This window comes from Arachis hypogaea, chromosome 1 (genome assembly GCF_003086295.3).
Source record: "Arachis hypogaea cultivar Tifrunner chromosome 1, arahy.Tifrunner.gnm2.J5K5, whole genome shotgun sequence".
NCBI lineage: Eukaryota > Viridiplantae > Streptophyta > Magnoliopsida > Fabales > Fabaceae > Arachis > Arachis hypogaea.
Genome location: NC_092036.1, coordinates 33875508 through 33895258, shown reverse-complemented (window position 1 = coordinate 33895258; position 19751 = coordinate 33875508). Strand labels below are relative to the sequence as shown.

At 37.8% G+C, this 19751-nt stretch overlaps 1 non-coding gene across 1 annotated transcript; it reads right to left on the bottom strand.

Annotated features, from left to right (window-relative positions):
- Positions 1 to 12778: 12778 nt before the first annotated feature.
- On the bottom strand, positions 12779 to 12882 carry LOC112712666 (small nucleolar RNA R71). The gene has a single exon (XR_003157873.1). It is a non-coding gene; the product is annotated as a small nucleolar RNA R71 (small nucleolar RNA).
- Between the last annotated feature and the right edge of the window lie 6869 nt (positions 12883 to 19751).

Here is a 19751-nt window from a genome sequence, read left to right as displayed (position 1 = left end):
ACATGTCCATCTGGAGTATTTGCATACAGAAGGATGCCATTTGGCCTGTGCAATGCACCTACAACCTTTCAAAGGTGCATGCTCTCTATTTTCTCTGATATGGTGGAAAATTTTCTGGAAGTCTTCATGGATGACTTTTCAGTATTTGGAGACTCATTCAGCTCCTGTCTTGACCATCTAGCACTTGTTCTAAAGAGGTGCCAAGAGACTAACCTGGTTTTAAACTGGGAGAAATATCACTTTATGGTGACTGAAGGAATTGTCCTTGGGCACAAAACTTCGAACAAGGGAATAGAGGTGGATCAAGCTAAGGTAGAGGTAATTGAAAAATTACCACCACCTGCCAATGTTAAGGCAATTAGAAGCTTTCTGGGGCATGCAGGATTCTATCGGAGGTTTATAAAAGATTTTTCAAAAATTGCCAAACCTCTGAGTAATCTGCTAGCTGCTGACATGCCATTTATCTTTGATAAAGAGTGTCTGCAGGCGTTTGAGACTCTGAAAGCTAAGCTGGTCACAGCACCAGTCATCTTTGCACCAGATTGGATACTACCATTTGAACTGATGTGTGATGCCAGTGACCATGCCATTGGTGCAGTGTTGGGACAAAGGCATGACAAGCTTCTGCACGTCATTTACTATGCCAGTCATGTTTTAAATGACGCACATAAGAACTACACAACCACAGAAAAAGAGTTACTTGCAGTGGTTTACGCCATTGACAAGTTCAGATCTTATTTAGTAGGATCAAAAGTGATTGTGTACACTGACCATGCTGCTCTTAAATATCTACTCACAAAGCAGGATTCAAAACACAAACTCATCAGATGGGTGTTGCTTCTGCAGGAGTTTGATATAGAAATAAGAGATAGAAAAGGGACAGAGAACCAAGTGGCAGATCATCTGTCCCGAATAAAACCAGTAGAAGGGGCGTCCCTCCCTCTTACTGAAATCTCCGAAAACTTTCCGAATGAGCACCTCTTTTCCATCCAGGAAGTGCCATGGTTTGCAGACATTGCAAACTACAAGGCAGTGAGATTCATACCCAAAGAGTACAGTAAGCAGCAAACAAAGAAATTGATCACGGATGCAAAGTACTATCTTTGGGATGAACCATATCTCTTCAAGAGATGTGCAGACGGAGTAATCCATAGATGTGTGCCTAAAGAAGAAGCACAAAAGATCCTCTGGCACTGCCATGGATCACAGTATGGAGGACATTTCGGAAGTGAGCAAACAGCTACAAGAGTCCTCTAATGTAGCTTCTACTGGCCTACTCTCTATAAAGACTCCCGAGTGTTTGTACTTAATTGTGATAATTGCCAAAGATCTGGCAATCTGCCTCACAGTTATGCCATGCCTCAACAAGAAATCTTGGAGATTGAGTTATTTGATGTATGGGGTATTGACTTCATGGGACCTTTCCTACCATCATACTCAAATACTTATATTCTGGTGGCAGTGGATTATGTATCCAAATGGGTGGAAGCTATTGCAACACCCACTAACGATACTATGACAGTGCTGAAATTCCTCCAGAAATACATCTTCAGCAGATTTGGTATCCCTAGAGTACTAATCAGTGATGGGGGCACTCATTTCTGCAATAAATAGCTTTACTCTACTTTTGTTCGATATGGAGTTAGCCACAGGGTAGCTACTCCATATCATCCACAGACAAATGGGCAAGCTGAAGTCTCTAATAGAGAACTTAAAAGAATCCTGGAACGGATTGTGATTAACCGTAGAAAGGATTGGGCAAGAAACTTGGATGATACTCTGTGGGCATACAGAACAGCATTCAAGACACCTATAGGAACTTCTCCATACCAACTGGTGTATGGAAAAGCCTGTCACTTGCCAGTGGAAATGGAACACAAGGCCTATTGGGCAACCAGATTCCTAAACCTTGATGCCAAGTTAGCTGGAGAAAAATGATTGCTCCAGTTAAATGAGCTAGAGGAATTCAAACTCAATGCTTTCAAAAATGCAAAAATTTACAAAGAGAAAGCAAAAAGATGGCATGATAAGAAATTATCATCCAAAGTCTTTGAGCCAGGGCAGAAAGTTCTGCTATTTAATTCTAGGCTCAGATTATTCCCCGGAAAATTGAAATCCCGGTGGAGAGGTCCATATGTGATTACAAGTGTGTCACCATATGGATACGTGGAGCTTCATGATAATGATTCTAACAAAAAGTTCATTGTTAATGGACAGAGAGTTAAACATTATCTTGAAAGCAATTTTGAACAAGAATGCTCAAAATTGAGACTTAATTAAAACTCAGTAATAGTCCAGCTAAAGACAATAAAGAAGCGCTTGCTGGGAGGCAACCCAGCCATTTACAAGGCTTATCTGTTAATTAATTGATCTTTACAGGTTTATGTCAATTATCTTCAAGGTAAAATAGCAATTGCTTGAGTTCACAGAGTTACAGAAGGATTCAGAGGATAAAACAGAAAAAAGAAGCTCACTGGTGCGAAAAAAAGCCAGTAAGAGCTGTTTTGGGCGCTGAACGCCCAAAAGAAGCACTCACTGGGCGTTCAACGCTAATAAGGATAGCCATCTGAGCATTAAATGCCAGAAAGAAGCATCTTCTGGGCGTTGAACGCCAGAAAGAAGCACCTTCTGGGCGTTCAATGCCAGATTTATAGCGTCCTGAGCGTTCAGAAAAATGCCCAATGACAAAGGAGTTCCTGGCGTTCAACGCCAGCTAGAAGCAATAGCTGGGCATTGAACGCCCAGGAGAAGCTGCACACGGGCGTTAAATGCCCAAAACATGCAGTGTTTGGGCGTTTAACACCAGGATTGTGGGGAGGAGGTAATTTCGTTTTCACTTCACATTTTTTTCAATTTTCATATTTCAATTCATGATTCCTTGCATAAACATGTTACAAACTCTCATCCTTCAATTCCAAAAATTTTAATCCTAATTTCTAAAATCCCTTTTTAAAAAAATATCAAATGTATCTTAATTCATAAACACAAATCCTTTTTCAAATCCCATCCAACGTCTTTTCAAATCTTTTTCAAGAAAATCAATTATCTTTTCAAATTAATCCCAAATCTTTTTTAAAATATTCAGATTTATCTTTTTCAAATATCTTCTATATCTTTCCAAATTTCAATTATATCTTTTTCCTATCATATTTATCTTTTACAAATCATATCTTCTATCTTATCTTTCTTCAAAATTTTCGAAACCCACCCCCTCCCTTTAAATCCACATTTGGCCTCCCTCCTCTCCTCAACAATTCGAAAACTAGCTCTCCTTCTATCCCTCTCCTTTCTTTTCTTTTGCTTGAGGACAAGCAAACCTCTAAGTTTGGTGTGTTTATCCGTGATCACTAAACCATACCCACTAAGATCATGGCTCCTAAAGGAAAACAACCCACTCCAAGAGGCAAGAAAGAGAGTATTCCAAAACCACTTTGGAATTAAGGAAAGTTCTTAACCAAAGAACATTCAGACCATTACTACAAAATAATGGGTCTAAGGTCAGTGATCCCGAAAGTCAAATTCGATCTGAAAGAAGATGAATATCCGGAGATCCAAGAGCAAATTCGAAACAGGAGCTGGGAAATCCTAGCTAATTCTAAAACAAAAGTGGAAAAAAACATGGTTCAGGAATTCTACGCTAATCTGTGGCAAATAGATAGGCAGAGAATATCTGGAACTGCTTTCTATGACTATCGGACCTTGGTCAGAGGAAAGATTATTCACATCCACCCTGATAAAATCAGAGAGATCCTTAAGCTACCTCAGCTGAAAGATGACCCAGACTCCTTTAATAGGAGAATGATGAGAACAAATAAGGGCCTGGACAAGATTCTAGAGGATATATGCATCCCTGGAGCCAGGTGGACCACCAGCACCAAGGGCGTCCCAAATCAACTCAAGAGAGAAGATCTCAAACCAGTCGCCAGAGGCTGGCTGAACTTCATTGGGTGTTCTATACTGCCCACTAGCAACTGTTCTGAAGTCACCGTTAAAAGAGCAGTGATGATCCACTACATTATGTTGGAAAGAGAAGTAGAAGTTCATCAGCTAATTTCGTGTGAACTTTACATAATTGCAAACAAGAACTCCAAAGATGCCAAATTAGCTTATCCAAGCTTAATCTCTATGCTATGTAAAGATCCTAGAGTAAAGATGGGAATAACTGAGTATATCTCAGTGGAGTGGCCAATCACCAAAATATCAATGGAAAAACAATAAGTGCAGGATGACCCCATCAAGAGAAAAGCACATTAATTCCTCCCGGAATTCCCTCAATTTGAATACTGGGAGCATCTTGAAGCATCTGTTACCAAGTTGCAAGAAGCTATGGACCAAATAAAGGAAGAATATAATAATCAAAATAGCATGCTTTGCAAATTGCTTGGGGAGCAAGAAGAGCAAAGGCGTGACTTAAAGGAACTTAAGCGTCAAAAATTATCTCTTGAAGGACCAAGCATCCCACAGACTAGAGGAACATCCACTTCCTAAAATAAAGGTTGTTGAACTCTAATCTTAGCTTTACTCTGTGATAGTTGTTATTATAGGAATTTACCTTAGAAGTTATATAGGAGTAGTAGTAATTAGTATATTTATTTTGATTTTATTTTCAATTAAGTTATAATTTATTCTTCTCGTCATCATCAAACATGAATAAAATAGTAGATTTTTAGAATAAAGAGGTAATTTATATTTTTCGAGTTCTTAATAAGGGAAATTCTAATTAATTATATGTGGTGGCAATACTTTTTGTCTTCTGAATGAATGCTTGAACAATGCATATTTTTTATCTTGAATTTTATGAATGTTAAAAATTGTTGGCTCTTGAAAGAATGATGAACAATAGAAATATTATTGATGATCTGAAAAAAATCATGAAATTGATTCTTGAAGCAAGAAAAAGCAGTAAAAAAAATACAAAGAATCATTGGATAAAGAAAAAGAAAGAGCCAATAACCCTTAAAACCAAAAGAAAAGGGTGAAAAGGATCCAAGGCCTTGAGCATCAATGGATAGGAGGGCCCAAGGAAGTAAATCCAGGCCTAAGCGGCTAAATCAAGTTGTCCCTAACCATGTGCTTGTGGCATGCAGGTCCAAGTGAAAAGCTTGAGACTGAGTGGTTATAGTCGTGATCCAAAGCAAAAGAGTGTGCTTAAGAACTCTGGACACCTCTAATTGGGGACTTTAGCAAAGCTAAGTCACAATCTGAAAAGGTTCACCCAGTTATGTGTCTGTGGCATTTATGTATCTGGTGGTAATACTGGAAAACAAAGTGCTTAGGGCCACGGCCAAGACTCATAAAGTAGCTGTGTTCAAGAATCAACATAATAAATTAGGAGAATCAATAATACTATCTGAATTCTGAGTTCCTATGGATGCCAACCATTCTGAATTTCAAAGGATAAAGTGAGATGCCAAAAATATTCGGAAACAAAAAGCTAATAGTCCCGCTCATTTAATTAGAATCTAAGCTTCACTTAAAACTCTGAGATATTATTGCTTCTTGATTTCTTTTTGTCCTATTTTATTTATCTAGTTGCTTGAGGACAAGCAACAGTTTAAGTTTGGTGTTATGATGAGCGGATATTTTATACGCTTTTTGGGGATAATTTCATGTAGATTTTAGTATGTTTTAGTTAGTTTTTAATAGAATTTTATTCGTTTTTAAGCAAAAATCATATTTCTGGACTTTACTATGAGTTTGTATATTTTTCTGTGATTTTAGGTATTTTCTGGCTGAAATTGAGGGAGCTGAGCAAAAATCTGATTTAGGCTGAAAAAGGACTGCTGATGTTGTTGGATTCTGACCTCCCTGCACTCGGAATGGATTTTTTGGAGCTACAAGAGTCCAATTTGCGCGCTCTCAATTGGGTTGGAAAGTAGACATCCAGGGCTTTCCAGAAATATATAATAGTCCATACTTTTCACGAAGATAGATGACGTAAACTGGCGTTGAACACCAGTTCCATGTTGCAGTCTGGCGTTCAGCGCCAGAAACAGGTTGCAAGTTAGAGTTCAACGCCAGAAACAGGTTACAACCTGGCGTTCAACTCTAGAAACAGCCCAGGCACATGAAAAGCTTAAGTCTCAGCACCAGCACACACCAAGTGGGCCCCAGAAGGGGATTTTTGCACTATCCATCTTAGTTTACTCATTTTCTATAAACCTAGGTTACTAGTTTAGTATTTAAACAACTTTTAGAGACTTATTTTGTATCTCATGACATTTTTAGATCTGAATTATATACCTTGTGACGGCATGAGTCTCTAAACCCCATTATTGGGGGTGAAGAGCTATGCAGCGTCTCGATGAATTAATGCAATTATTTCTGTTTTCTATTCAAACACGCTTGTTCCTATCTAAGATGTTCATTCGTGCTTCACTATGAAGAAGGTGATGATCCGTGACACTCATCACCTTCCTCAATCCATGAACGTGTGCCTGACAACCACGTCTGTTCTACATTAGATTGAATGAGTATCTCTTAGATTCCTTAATCAGAATCTTCGTGGTATAAGCTAGAATTGATGGCGGCATTCATGAGAATCCGGAAAGTCTAAACCTTGTCTGTGGTATTCCGAGTAGGATTCAGGGATTGAATGACTGTGACAAGCTTCAAACTCGCGATTGTTGGGCGTGATGACAAACGCAAAAGAATCAAGGGATTTTATTCCGGCATGATCGAGAACCGACAGATGATTAGCCGTGCTGTGACAGAGCATTTGGACCATTTTCACTGAGAGGATGGGATGTAGCCATTGACAACAGTGACACCCTATATACAGCTTGCCATGGAAGGAGCCTTGCATGTTTGAAAGTGAGGAAGCATTATGTTACAGGAATTCAGAAGACAAAGCATCTCCAAAACTCCAACATGTTCTCCATTATTGAGTAACAATTACTTATTCCAAGCACTTTCATTTTTTACAATTAAAGCTAAAGAACCCTATTGGTATCCTGACTAAGAATAATAAGATAACCATAGCTTGCTTCAAGCCAACAATCTCCGTGGGATTCGACCTTTACTCACGTAAGGTATTACTTGGACGACCCAGTGCACTTGCTGGTTAGTTGTGCGGATTGCAAAGGTGTGATTGCAATTTTCGTGCACCATCTACGGATCAAAAGGTCAAGGATCTATTTGTCTTTTTCTCTTAAATTAAAAATGACTTTTAATTAGTACAAGCAATAATAAATGTATTTGATAAAATAGCTTTAAAAAAAACTATAATAGACATTAATATAAGAATTAATTTTGGATATTAATTAATGTACGAGGTTATATTAGACTTTTTAATTTTGAAAAGATTTTTCTTAGATGCTTTCAAAAGTATCCCTAACTTTTAAAAGCTGCAAGTACAAGCACATGAACTTTTTTATTTATCAAATACAAAACGAGATTCTTGTGCTTTTCAAAAGCCTCAATATTGTCCCTTATGGAAGGAGCTTGCAAGAATATCCTTCAATGTCAATCTTTTATGGTACTAGCTATTCATTGCAAAATAAATGACTAATAATAGAGGAACTCAAGTGTAACACCCTTACTATCAGAATGTCACGCTTCTGGCTGCGCCACTCTGGTAGTTTAGGTATTAAGACGCCTCTAAATATATTAATACTAAGATAGGAGCCTGGCTAAAACTTTAAACTGTATAACCTTTCAAAAGACTTTTAGTTGAAAACATAAATACATACTTACAAACCATACACAACACTTGACAAGAATATATATATATATATATATATATATATATATATATATATATATATATATATATATATATATATTATTGACTTACAAGCATTACATAATACAAATTCTATCCCTCTTACAAAACGTGTAAAGATAAAGGAGAGAGAAAAACAAAATATCTAAAACAATATAATACATCATATAAACAGAAACGAAATAAGCTCTTCGTGACTCCTTCACCCATATCCTGAAAAGAAAACACCTGTAGTGGAGTGAGAACATCGTCCTTGCTGGTTCTCACTATAAGGTTAGAGAATTGCTATAATAAGATACATAAAATAAAAATTGTTTTCAGAGTGCAGTGATCGTTGTTCGCCTTATGTATCTTTTCAAAAACCAAAGGTTTACATTCAAAAATACAAAATCCTTTTTAAAAGAAAATTCCATTAATTCTTTGAAATCCAAAACCTTTTTCCTTTTATATCGAATATTATAAGTTTTCCTAGACAGTATGAATGACCAAGCTGTTCCAAGCATAGGTTCATTAAGTCAATGATGAACTAGTTTAATTTTTCATACTTTACTAAACCAAAAACACAAACCAATCATAGCCTTCATTCCATCACATAATCAATCATGGCCGTAGGCCCAAACAACTCCATTAATATCCAATTCACTACAATACAATCAATTTCAGTCACAGATACAAGTAAGAAGGTTCAAACACAAGCAAAGCAGTTACATCTAGTATAGCAATTAGCAGGTAAACAAAATTATTCATAGGCAAACAAATTATAATATGCACACCCAAAAAATGTCACACAGATGCATATGATGGATGTCTATCCTATTGGCTCGTGATATCACTTGTCGGTTCAAATGCCAACCCGACACATCCTCGGAATGTCACCTTCCTGCCACGCCAGGGATATAGTGCCCTACTCACTCTCAACCCGTGGATATAGTGTCCGACACAGTCTTTTGCGTTATAGTGCCTGAGTTCACTCTTGTAGCAGAAAGCTTATGTCAGCGGGAGACTGCCACAGTCCTCACATCTCAACGTTGGCGAGAGACTGCCTCGACCCCTACGCTGGCACTGCTACCTCGACAAGCGGGAGACTGCCATAGCCTCACATCCAAATGTAGGCGAAAGACTACCACATCTCCTACAACGGAGAACAATGCATATCCTAATCATATACTCAATCTCAGATATCACTATTCATAGCACCAGACCATTACTTTTATTATCCATAATAATTTGTTTTCAAGTCTCAAACTCATCATCAGTTTTTGATTTCTCAAATCAATTTCCTTTAAAATCAAATCCATTCTTTTTGGTAAATGATATGTGAGTGATGAGCGGATAATTTATACGCTTTTTGGCATTGTTTTTAGGTAATTTTTAGTATGATCTAGTTACTTTTAGGGATGTTTTCATTAGTTTTTATGCTAAATTCACAATTCTGAACTTTACGATGAGTTTGTGTATTTTTTTGTGATTTCAGGTAATTTTTGACTGAAATTGAGGCACCTGAGCAAAGCTCTGATAAGGAGGCTGACAAAGGACTGCTGATGCTGTTGGAATCTGACCTCCCTGTACTCGAAATGGATTTTCTGGAGCTACAGAACTCTAAATGGCGCGCTCTCAATGGAATTGGAAAGTAGACATTCAGAGCTTTCCAGCAATATATAATAGTTTATATTTTATTCGGGAATTGACGACGCAAACTGGCACTCAACGCCAGTTCTACGCTGCATTCTGGAGTCAAACGCCAGAAACACATCACGATCCAGAGTTGAATGCCAGAAACACGTTACAACTTGGCGTTCAACTCCAAGAGAAGCCTCAGCTTGTGGATAGATCAAGCTCAGCCCAAGCACACACCAAATGGGCCCTGGAAGTGGATTTATGCATTAAATACTTACTCCTGTAAACCCTAGTAGCCAGTTTAGGATAAATAAAACTTTTTACTGGTGTATTATTCATCTTGGGATGTTTAGTTCTCAGATCATGGGGGCTGGCCATTCGGCCATGCCTGGACCTTTCACTTATGTATTTTCAACGGTGGAGTTTCTACACACCATAGATTAAGGGTGTGGAGCTCTGCTGTACCTCAAGTTTCAATGCAATTACTACTATTTCCTATTAAATTTCATTTATTCCTGTTCTAAGATATTCGTTGCACTTCAACTTGATGAATGTGATGATCCGTGACACTCATCATCATTCTCACCTATGAACGCGCGTGACTGACAACCACTTCCGTTCTACCTTAGACCGGGCGCATATCCCTTGGATTCCTTAATCAGAATCTTCATGGTATAAGCTAGAATTGATGGCGGCATTCATGGAAATCCGGAAAGTCTAACCTTATCTGTGGTATTCCGAGTAGGATTCCGGGATTGAATGACTGTGACGAGCTTCAAACTCCTGAAGACTGGGCGTTAGTGATAGACGCAAAAGAATCACTGGATTCTATTCCAACCTGATTGAGAACCGACAGATGATTAGCCATGCTGTGACAGAGCATTTGGACCTTTTTCACTGAGAGGATGGGATGTAGCCATTGACAACGGTGTTGCCCTACATACAGCTTGCCATAGAAAGGAGTGATGAAAAACTAGAAGGAAGAAGTAGGAAAAGCAGAGATTCAGGAGGAGCACAGCATCTCCATACGCCTATCTGAAATTTCCACCATTGAATTACATGAGTAACTTTATCTTTACTTTCTATTTATTTATTATTATTATTTGAAAATCCATAATCAATTATAATCCGCCTGACTGAGATTTACAAGGTGACCATAGCTTGCTTCATACCAACAATCTCTGTAGGATCGACCCTTACTCACGTAAGGTTTATTACTTGGACGACCCAATACACTTGCTGGTTAGTTGAGCGAAGTTGTGGAAAGAAAGTGCTGAGTTAATAAATGCACATACCAAAGAGCCATTATTGATGATCACAATTTCGTCCACCAAGTTTTTGGCGCCGTTGCCGGGGATTGTTTGAGTATGGACAACTGACGGTTCATCTTGTTGCTCAGATTAGGCAATTTTCTTTTCAAAAAGTTTTCAAAAATTTTTCTCTATTTTCGTTTTTTTAAATATAATTTTCGAAAAAATAAAAGAAAATACAAAAAAATTAGAAAATCATAAAAACCAAAAATATTTTGTGTTTCTTGTTTGAGTCTTGAGTCAATTTATAAGTTTGGTGTCAATTGCATGCTTTAAAAATTCTTTCTTGCATTTTTCGAAAATTCATGCATTCATAGTGTTATTCATGATCTTCAAGTTGTTCTTGGTAAGTCTTCTTGTTTGATCTTTTTGTTTTCTTGTTTTGTATCTTTTGTTGTTTTTCATATGCATTTTTCGTTTGTTAGAGTCCATGCATTAAAGATTTCTAAGTTTGGTGTCTTGCATGTGTTCTTTGCATCAAAAATTTTTCAAAATTATGTTCTTGATGTTCATCATGATCTTCAAAGTGTTCTTGGTGTTCATCTTGACATTCATAGTGTTCTTGCATGCATTATGTGTTTTGATCCAAAATTTTCATGTTTTGGGTCATGTTTGTGTTTTTCTCTCTCCTCATTAAAAATTTAAAAATAAAAAAATATATTTTCCTTATTTCCCTCCAAATTTTCAAAATTTTGGGTTGACTTGGTCAAAAACTTTTAAAAATTAGTTGTTTCTTACAAGTCAAGTCAAATTTTCAATTTTAAAAATCTTATCTTTTCAAAACTTTTTCAAAAATCAAATCTTTTTCATTTTTATCTTAGTATTTTCGAAAATTCTTTAAAATTATTTTCAAAATCTCTTTCTTAATTTTATTTCAAATTTTTGAAATTACACTAACAATTAATGTGATTGATTCAAAAATTTGAAGTTTGTTACTTTCTTGTTAAGAAAGGTTCAATCTTTAAATTCTAGAATCATATCTTTTAGTTTCTTGTTAGTTAAGTAATTAATTTTAATTTTAAAAAAATTAAATCTTTCTCAATCCTATCTTTTTATCATATCTTCTTATCTTATCTTTTTATCATATCTTTTTAAAATTATATCTTTTTCAAAAAGTTGATTTTAAAAATATCTTATCTAACTTCTTATCTCCTTATCTTTTCAAATTTGATTTTAATATCTTTTTCAACTAACTAATTAACTTTTTGTTTGTTTCTTATCTCTTCCAAAACCACCTAACTACTTCCCCCTCTCTAATTTTCGAAAATATCTCATCCTTTTTCAAAATTCTTTTTAAATTAACTAATTGTTTTAAATTTTAATTTTAATTATATCTTATCTTTAATTTTCGAAAATCATTAACTATTTTTTCAAAATTATTTTCGAATTCTCCCTCTCTTTTTTCTTCTATTTAGTTATTTATTTACTAACACTTCTCTTCACCTCTCTTCATCTCCAATCATTGCCTCTATCCTCACCCTTGTGATTGAAGTCTCCACTTTTATTCCTTTCTTCTTCTACTAATAATAAGGATCCTCTTTGTCCAGATATAGAGGATTCTTCTTCCTTTTATTTTTCTCTTCTCTTTCATATGAGCAGGAATAAAGAAAAAGGCACTCTTGTTGAAGCTGATCCAGAACCTGAAAGGACTCTGAAGAGGAAACTAAGAGAAGCTAAATTACAACAATCCAGAGGCAACCTTTCTGAAATTTTCGAACAAGAGAAGGAGATGGCAGACGAACCCAACAACAATAATGCAAGGAGGATGCTGGGTGATTTCACAAAACCAACGTCCAAATTTGATGGAAGAAGCATCTCCATTCCTGCCATTGGAGCAAACAATTTTGAGCTGAAACCTCAATTAGTTGCTTTAATGCAACAGAACTGCAAGTTTTATGGACTTCCATATGAAGATCCTTACCATTTTTTAACTGAGTTCTTGCAGATTTGTGAGACTGTTAAGACGAATGGAGTAGATCCTAAAGTCTACAGGCTCATGCTTTTCCCTTTTGCTGTAAGAGACAGAGCTAGAACATGGTTGGAGTCACAACCTAAAGATAGCCTGGACTCTTGGGATAAGCTGGTCACGGCCTTCTTGGATAAATTCTTTCCTCCTCAAAAGCTGAGCAAGCTTAGAGTGGATGTTCAAACCTTCAAGCAAAAAGATGGTGAATCCCTCTATGAAGCTTGGGAAAGATACAAGCAGATGACCAAAAAGTGTCCTTCTGACATGTTTTCAGAATGGACTATATTAGATATATTCTATTATGGTCTATCTGAGTTTTCTAAAATGTCATTGGACCATTCTGTAGGTGGATCCATTCATCTAAAAAAAATGCCTGCACAAGCTCAATAACTTATTGACATGGTTGCAAATAACCAATTCATGTACACTTCTGAGAGGAACTCCGTGAATAATGGGACGCCTCAGAGGAAGGGAGTTCTTGAAATTGATGCTCTGAATGCCATATTGGCTCAGAACAAAGTGTTAACTCAACAAGTCAACATGATCTCTCAAAGTCTGAATGGATGGCAAAATGCATCCAACAGTACTAAAGAGGCAGCTTTTGAAGAAGCTTATGATCCTGAGAACCCTGCAATGGCAGAGGTAAATTACATGGGTGAACCTTATGGGAACACCTATAATTCATCATGGAGAAATCATCCAAATTTCTCATGGAAGGATCAACAAAAGCCTCAATAAGGCTTTAATAATGGTGGAAGAAACAGGCTAAGCAATAACAAGCCTTTTCCATCATCTTTTCAGCAACAGACAGAGAATTCTGAACAGAGCCCCTCTAACTTATCAAACATAGTCTCTGATCTGTCTAAGGCCACTTTAAGTTTCATGAGTGAAACAAGATCCTCCATTAGAAATTTGGAGGCACAAGTGGGCCAGCTGAGTAAGAAAATCATTGAAACTCCTCCCAGTATTCTCCCAAGCAATACAAAAGAGAATCCAAAGGGAGAGTGCAAGGCCATTGATGTAATCAATATGGCCGAATGCACAAGGGAGGAGAAGGACGAAAATCCTAGTGAGGAAGACCTCTTGGGACGTCTCTCAAACATGAAGGAGTTCCCTATTGAGGACCTAAAGGAATCTGAGGCTCATATAGAGACCATAGAGATTCCACTAAATCTCCTTCTGCCATTCATAAGCTCTGAAGACTACTCTTCCTCAGAAGAGGATGAAGATATAACTGGAGAGCAAGTTGCTCAATATCTAGGAGCTATCATGAAGCTGAATACCAAGTTATTTGGTAATGAGACTTCGGAAGGTGAACCTCCCTTGCTTATTAGTGAACTAGATACATGGGTTCAGAAAACTTTACTTCAAAAGAGACAAGATCCTGGCAAATTCTTAATACCCTGTACCATAGGCACCATGACCTTTAACAAGGCTCTGTGTGATCTGAGGTCAGGGATAAATCTTATGCCACTCTCTGTAATGGAGAAAATAGGGATCATTGAGGTACAGCCTGCCTTATTCTCATTACAATTGGCAGACAAGTCAGTAAGACAAGCTTATGGATTAGTAGAGGACGTGTTAGTAAAGGTTAAAGGCCTTTACATCCCTGCTGATTTCATAATCTTAGACACTAGGAAGGAAGAAGATGAATGCATCATCCTTGGAAGACCCTTCCTAGCCACAGCAGAAGCTGTGATAGATGTTAACAGAGGAGAATTAGTTCTTCAATTGAATGGGGACTACCTTGTGTTTAAGGCACACGGCTATCCTTCTATAACAAGGGAGAGTAAGCATGCAGAGCTTCTCTCAATACAGAGTCAAATAGAGCCCCCACAATCAAACTTTAAGTTTGGTGTTGGGATGCCACAACCAAACTCTAAGTTTGGTGTTGAACCCCCATATCCAAACTCTAAGTTTGGTGTTAGGAGTCCACAACATTGACCTGCACCTTTGTGGCTCCATGAGAGCCCACTGTCAAGCTATTGACATTAAAGAAGCGCTTGTTGGGAGGCAACCCAATTTTTATTTTTTCTAATTTTATTTTTATTTTATTGTTATTTTGTGTTTTAGTAGGTTCATGATCATGAGGAGTCACGAAAAAAATATTAAAATTAAAAACAGAATAAAAAATAGTAGAAAAAAATCACACCTTGGAGGAAGGACTTACTGGCGTTTAAACGCCAGTAAGGTGCATCTGGCTGGCGTTCAACGCTAGAACAGAGCATGGAACTGGTGCTGAACACCAGAAACAAGCAACATCCTGGTGTTTGGACGCCAGGAATGTGCCCTGAGGAAAGTTGGCGCTGAACGCCAGTAACAAGCATGGAACTGGCGTTCAACACCAGAAACATGTTGCACATGGGCGTTGAACGCCCAGAACGTGCATCATTTCGGCATTTAAATGCCAGAATGGTATGCTAAGGCATTTTACATGCCTAATTGGTGCATGAATGTAAATCCTTGACACCTCAGGATCTGTGGATCCCACAGGATAATCTCAGGATCTGTGGACCCACAGGATCCCCACGTAACATATTCCCACCTTACCTCCTAATAATCCTATAACACACTTTCCCAAAACCCTTCACCAATCACCTCAATCTCTCTTCCCAATTACCCCTTTACCACTCACATCCATCCACTCTTCCCCATAAACCCCACCTACCTTCAAAATTCAAAAATCTTTCCCACCCAAATCCATCCTAAATGGCCGAACCTACCCTCTCCCCCTTCCCTATATAAACCACTCCATTCTACTTCATTTTCACACAACACAACCCCCTCTTCTATACCTTGGCTGAATACACTTCCCCCCTCACTCTCCTCCATATTTTCTTCTTTTTCTTCTTCTTTTCTTTCTTCTCTTGCTCAAGGGCAAGCAATATTTTAAGTTTGGTGTGGTAAAAGCATAAGCTTTTTGTTTTTCCATAACCATTAATGGCACCTAAGGCCGGAGAATCCTCTAGAAAAGGAAAAGGAAAGACAAAAGCTTCCACCTCCGAGTCATGGGAGATGGAAAGATTCATCTCCAAAGCCCATCAAAACCACTTCTATGATGTTGTGGCCAAGAAGAAGGTGATCCCTGAGGTCCCTTTTAAGCTTAAGAAAAATGAGTATCCGGAGATCTGACATGAGATCCAAAGAAGAGGTTGGGAAGTTCTAACCAACCCCATTCAACAAGTTAGAATCTTAATGGTTCAAGAGTTCTATGCCAATGCATGGATCACTAGGAACCATGATCAAAGTATGAACCCAAATCCAAAGAATTATCTTACAATGATTCGGGGGAAATACTTAGATTTTAGTCCGGAAAATGTGAGGTTGGCATTCAACTTGCCCATGATGCAAGGAGATGCACGCCCCTACACTAGAAGGGTCAACTTTAATCAAAGGTTGGACCAAGTCCTTATAGACATATGTGTGGAAGGAGCTTAATGGAAAAGAGACTCCAAAGGCAAGCCAGTTCAACTAAGAAGACTGGACCTCAAGCCTGTGGCTAGATGATAGTTGGAGTTCATTCAACGCTCCATCATCCCCACTAGCAACTGATCTGAAGTTACTGTGGATCGGGCCATCATGATTCATAGCATCATGATTGGAGAGGAAGTAGAAGTTCATGAAGTCATCTCCCATGAATTCTACAAAATAGCCGATAAGTCCTCTACTTTGGCAATGCTAGCTTTTCCTCATCTTATTTGCCATCTATGTTACTCAGCTGGAGTTATCATAGAAGGAGACATCCTCATTGAGGAGGACAAGCCCATCACTAAGAAAAGGATGGAGCAAACAAGAGAGCCCACTCATGGAACCCAAGAGACACATGAGGAAGCTCATCACCAAGAAATCCCAAAGATGCCTCAAGGGATGCACTTTTCTCCCAACAACTATTGGGAACAACTCAACACTTCCCTAGAAGATTTGAGTTACAATGTGGAACAATTAAGGGTGGAACATCAAGAGCACTCCATCATTCTCCATGAAATAAGAGAAATCAAAGAGCAATGAGGGAGGAGCAACAAAGGCAAGGAAGGGACATAGAAGAGCTTAAGGACATTATTGGTCCTTCAAGAAGAAGACGCCACTAAGGTGGACTCATTCCTTGTCCTTATTTCTCTGTTTTTTTATTTTTATGCTTCATGTTTATTTATGTTTTGTGTCTCTACTTCATGATCATTAGTGTTTAGTAACTATGTCTTAAAGTTATAAATAAATTCCATGAATCCTTCACCTCTCTTAAAAGAAAAATGTTTCTAAATTCAAAAGAACAAGAAGTACATGATTTTTGAATTTATCCTTGAATTTAGTTTAATTATATTGATGTGGTGACAATACTTTTTGTTTTCTGAATGAATGATTGAACAGTGCATATTTTTTATCTTGTTGTTTATGAATGTTAAAATTGTTGGCTCTTGAAAGAATGATGAACAAAGAAAAATGTTATTGACAATCTGAAAAATCATGAAATTGATTCTTGAAGCAAGAAAAAGCAGTGAAAAAGCAAAAGATTGCAAAAAAAAGGCGAAAAAAATAGAAAGAAAACAAAAAAGCAAGCAGAAAAAGCCAATAGCCCTTAAAACCAAAAGGCAAGGGTAAAAAGGATCCAAGGCTTTGAGCATCAATGGATAGGAGGGCCCAAGGAAATAAAATCCAAGCCTAAGCGGCTAAATCAAGCTGTCCTTGACCATGTGCTTGTGGCATGCAGGTCCAAGTGAAAAGCTTGAGACTGAGTGGTTAAAGTTGTGATCCAAAGCAAAAAGAGTGTGCTTAAGAGCTCTGGACACCTCTAACTGGAGACTCTAGCAAAGCTGAGTCACAATCTGAAAAGGTTTACCCAGTCATGTGTCTGTGGCATTTATGTATCCGGTGGTAATACTGCTGATAAGGAGGCTGACAAAGGACTGCTGATGCTGTTGGAATCTGACCTCCCTGCACTCGAAATGGATTTTCTGGAGCAACAGAACTCCAAATGGCGCGCTCTCAACGGCGTTGGAAAGTATATATCTAGAGCTTTCCAGCAATATATAATAGTCCATACTTTATTTGCGAATTGATGATGCAAACTGGCGCTCAACGCCAGTTCTACGCTGCATTCTGGAGTCAAACGCCAGAAACACGTCACGACCCAGAGTTGAACGCCAGAAACACGTTATAACTTGGCGTTCAACTCCAAGAGAAGCCTCAGCTCGTGGATAGATCAAGCTCAGCCCAAGAACACACCAAATGGGCCCCGGAAGTGGATTTATGCATTAAATACTTACTCTTATAAACCTTATTAGCTAGTTTAGTATAAATAGAACTTTTTACTAGTGTATTATTCATCTTGGGATGTTTAGTTCTCAGATCATGGAGGCTGGCCATTCGGCCATGCCTGGACCTTTCACTTATGTATTCAACGGTGGAGTTTCTACACACCATAGATTAAGGGTATGGAGCTCTGCTGTACCTCAAGTTTCAATGCAATTACTACTATTTCCTATTAAATTTCATTTATTCCTGTTCTAAGATATTCGTTGCACTTCAACTTGATGAATGTGATGATCCGTGACACTCATCATCATTCTCACCTATGAACGCGCGTGACTGACAACCACTTCCGTTCTACCTTAGACCGGGCGCATATCTCTTGGATTCCTTAATCAAAATCTTCGTGGTATAAGCTAGAATTGATGGCGGCATTCATGGGAATCCGGAAAGTCTAACCTTGTCTGTGGTATTCCGAGTAGGATTCCGGGATTGAATGACTGTGACGAGCTTCAAACTCCTGAAGGTTGGGCGTTAGTGACAGACGCAAAAGAATCACTGGATTCTATTCCAACCTGATTGAGAACCGACAAATGATTAACCGTGCTGTGACAGAGCATTTGGACCTTTTTCACTGAGAGGATGGGGTGTAGCCATTGACAACGGTGATGCCCTACATACAGCTTGCCATAGAAAGGAGTGATGAAAAACTAGAAGGAAGAAGTAGGAAAAGCAGAGATTCAGGAGGAGCACAGCATCTCCATACGCCTATCTGAAATTCCCACCATTGAATTACATGAGTAACTTTATCTTTACTTTCTATTTATTTATTATTATTATTCGAAAATCCATAATCAATTATAATCCGCCTGACTGAGATTTACAAGGTGACCATAGCTTGCTTCATACCAACAATCTCTGTGGGATCGACCCTTACTCACGTAAGGTTTATTAATTGGACGACCCAGTACACTTGCTGGTTAGTTGAGCGAAGTTGTGGAAAGAAAGTGCTGAGTTAATAGATGCACATACCAAAGAGCCATTATTGATGATCACAATTTCGTCCACCAATGAGCATCTTGTACCCTTTTTTCCTTCATGTTCTAGTTGTTTTTTTATTAGATTTTATTTAATTTCAAAATATTTTAGTTCAAAAATTCTCTTTAGATGATACTTTGAGTTGTTTTAGTATTTTTATTATTTCAGGTAAAATTCGGAGCAATTTGGCAGCGTTTGGAGCAAAAAGGGGAAAAAGCTAGCAGCACCACCCCCTGGGCGTTAGTTGGGCGCCAACAAAGGACACAATCCAGCAACATGCTACACCCTCTATGGCGCTAAACGCCCATCTTGTGTTTAGCGCTAGCAGTGTTGACCGAATTCACTCTCTCTTTGGTCTTCTCAAGTGGATTTAGTATTTATTAGTTATATTTTATTTACATTTTGTAATTTTTATTTACAAACAATATCTTTTAGTTTTAGGATTTATTATTTTATTTTATTTTCCGAATCAAATTAGGTTAGTATAAAAGAAAAAAGAATCTCTTGTATCTACATCTTCTCTCTTCCGCATGTTCACTTTTGAGAACCCTAGTTTTCTGTGTAAGTCATGAGCAACTAAACCTCTTTGTTAAGGTTAGGAGCTTTGTTTATTTCTATGGATTAGAACTATTGCTTTTCTATTTTAATTATTGTATTGATTCAATTTCAAGGATTGTTTTCGTTCTTAATCTTATGAATCTAGGTGGACCAAGAGTATGACCCCTTATTCTACATGAGTTCTTGTGATACTCGAGAGAGTTATCTCGCTTGAACAAAAGCTTGAAAACAAATTCCTCCTAAATTGCTAATTACATGAACTAATTGGGATATATGACATATAATCCAATTAGCT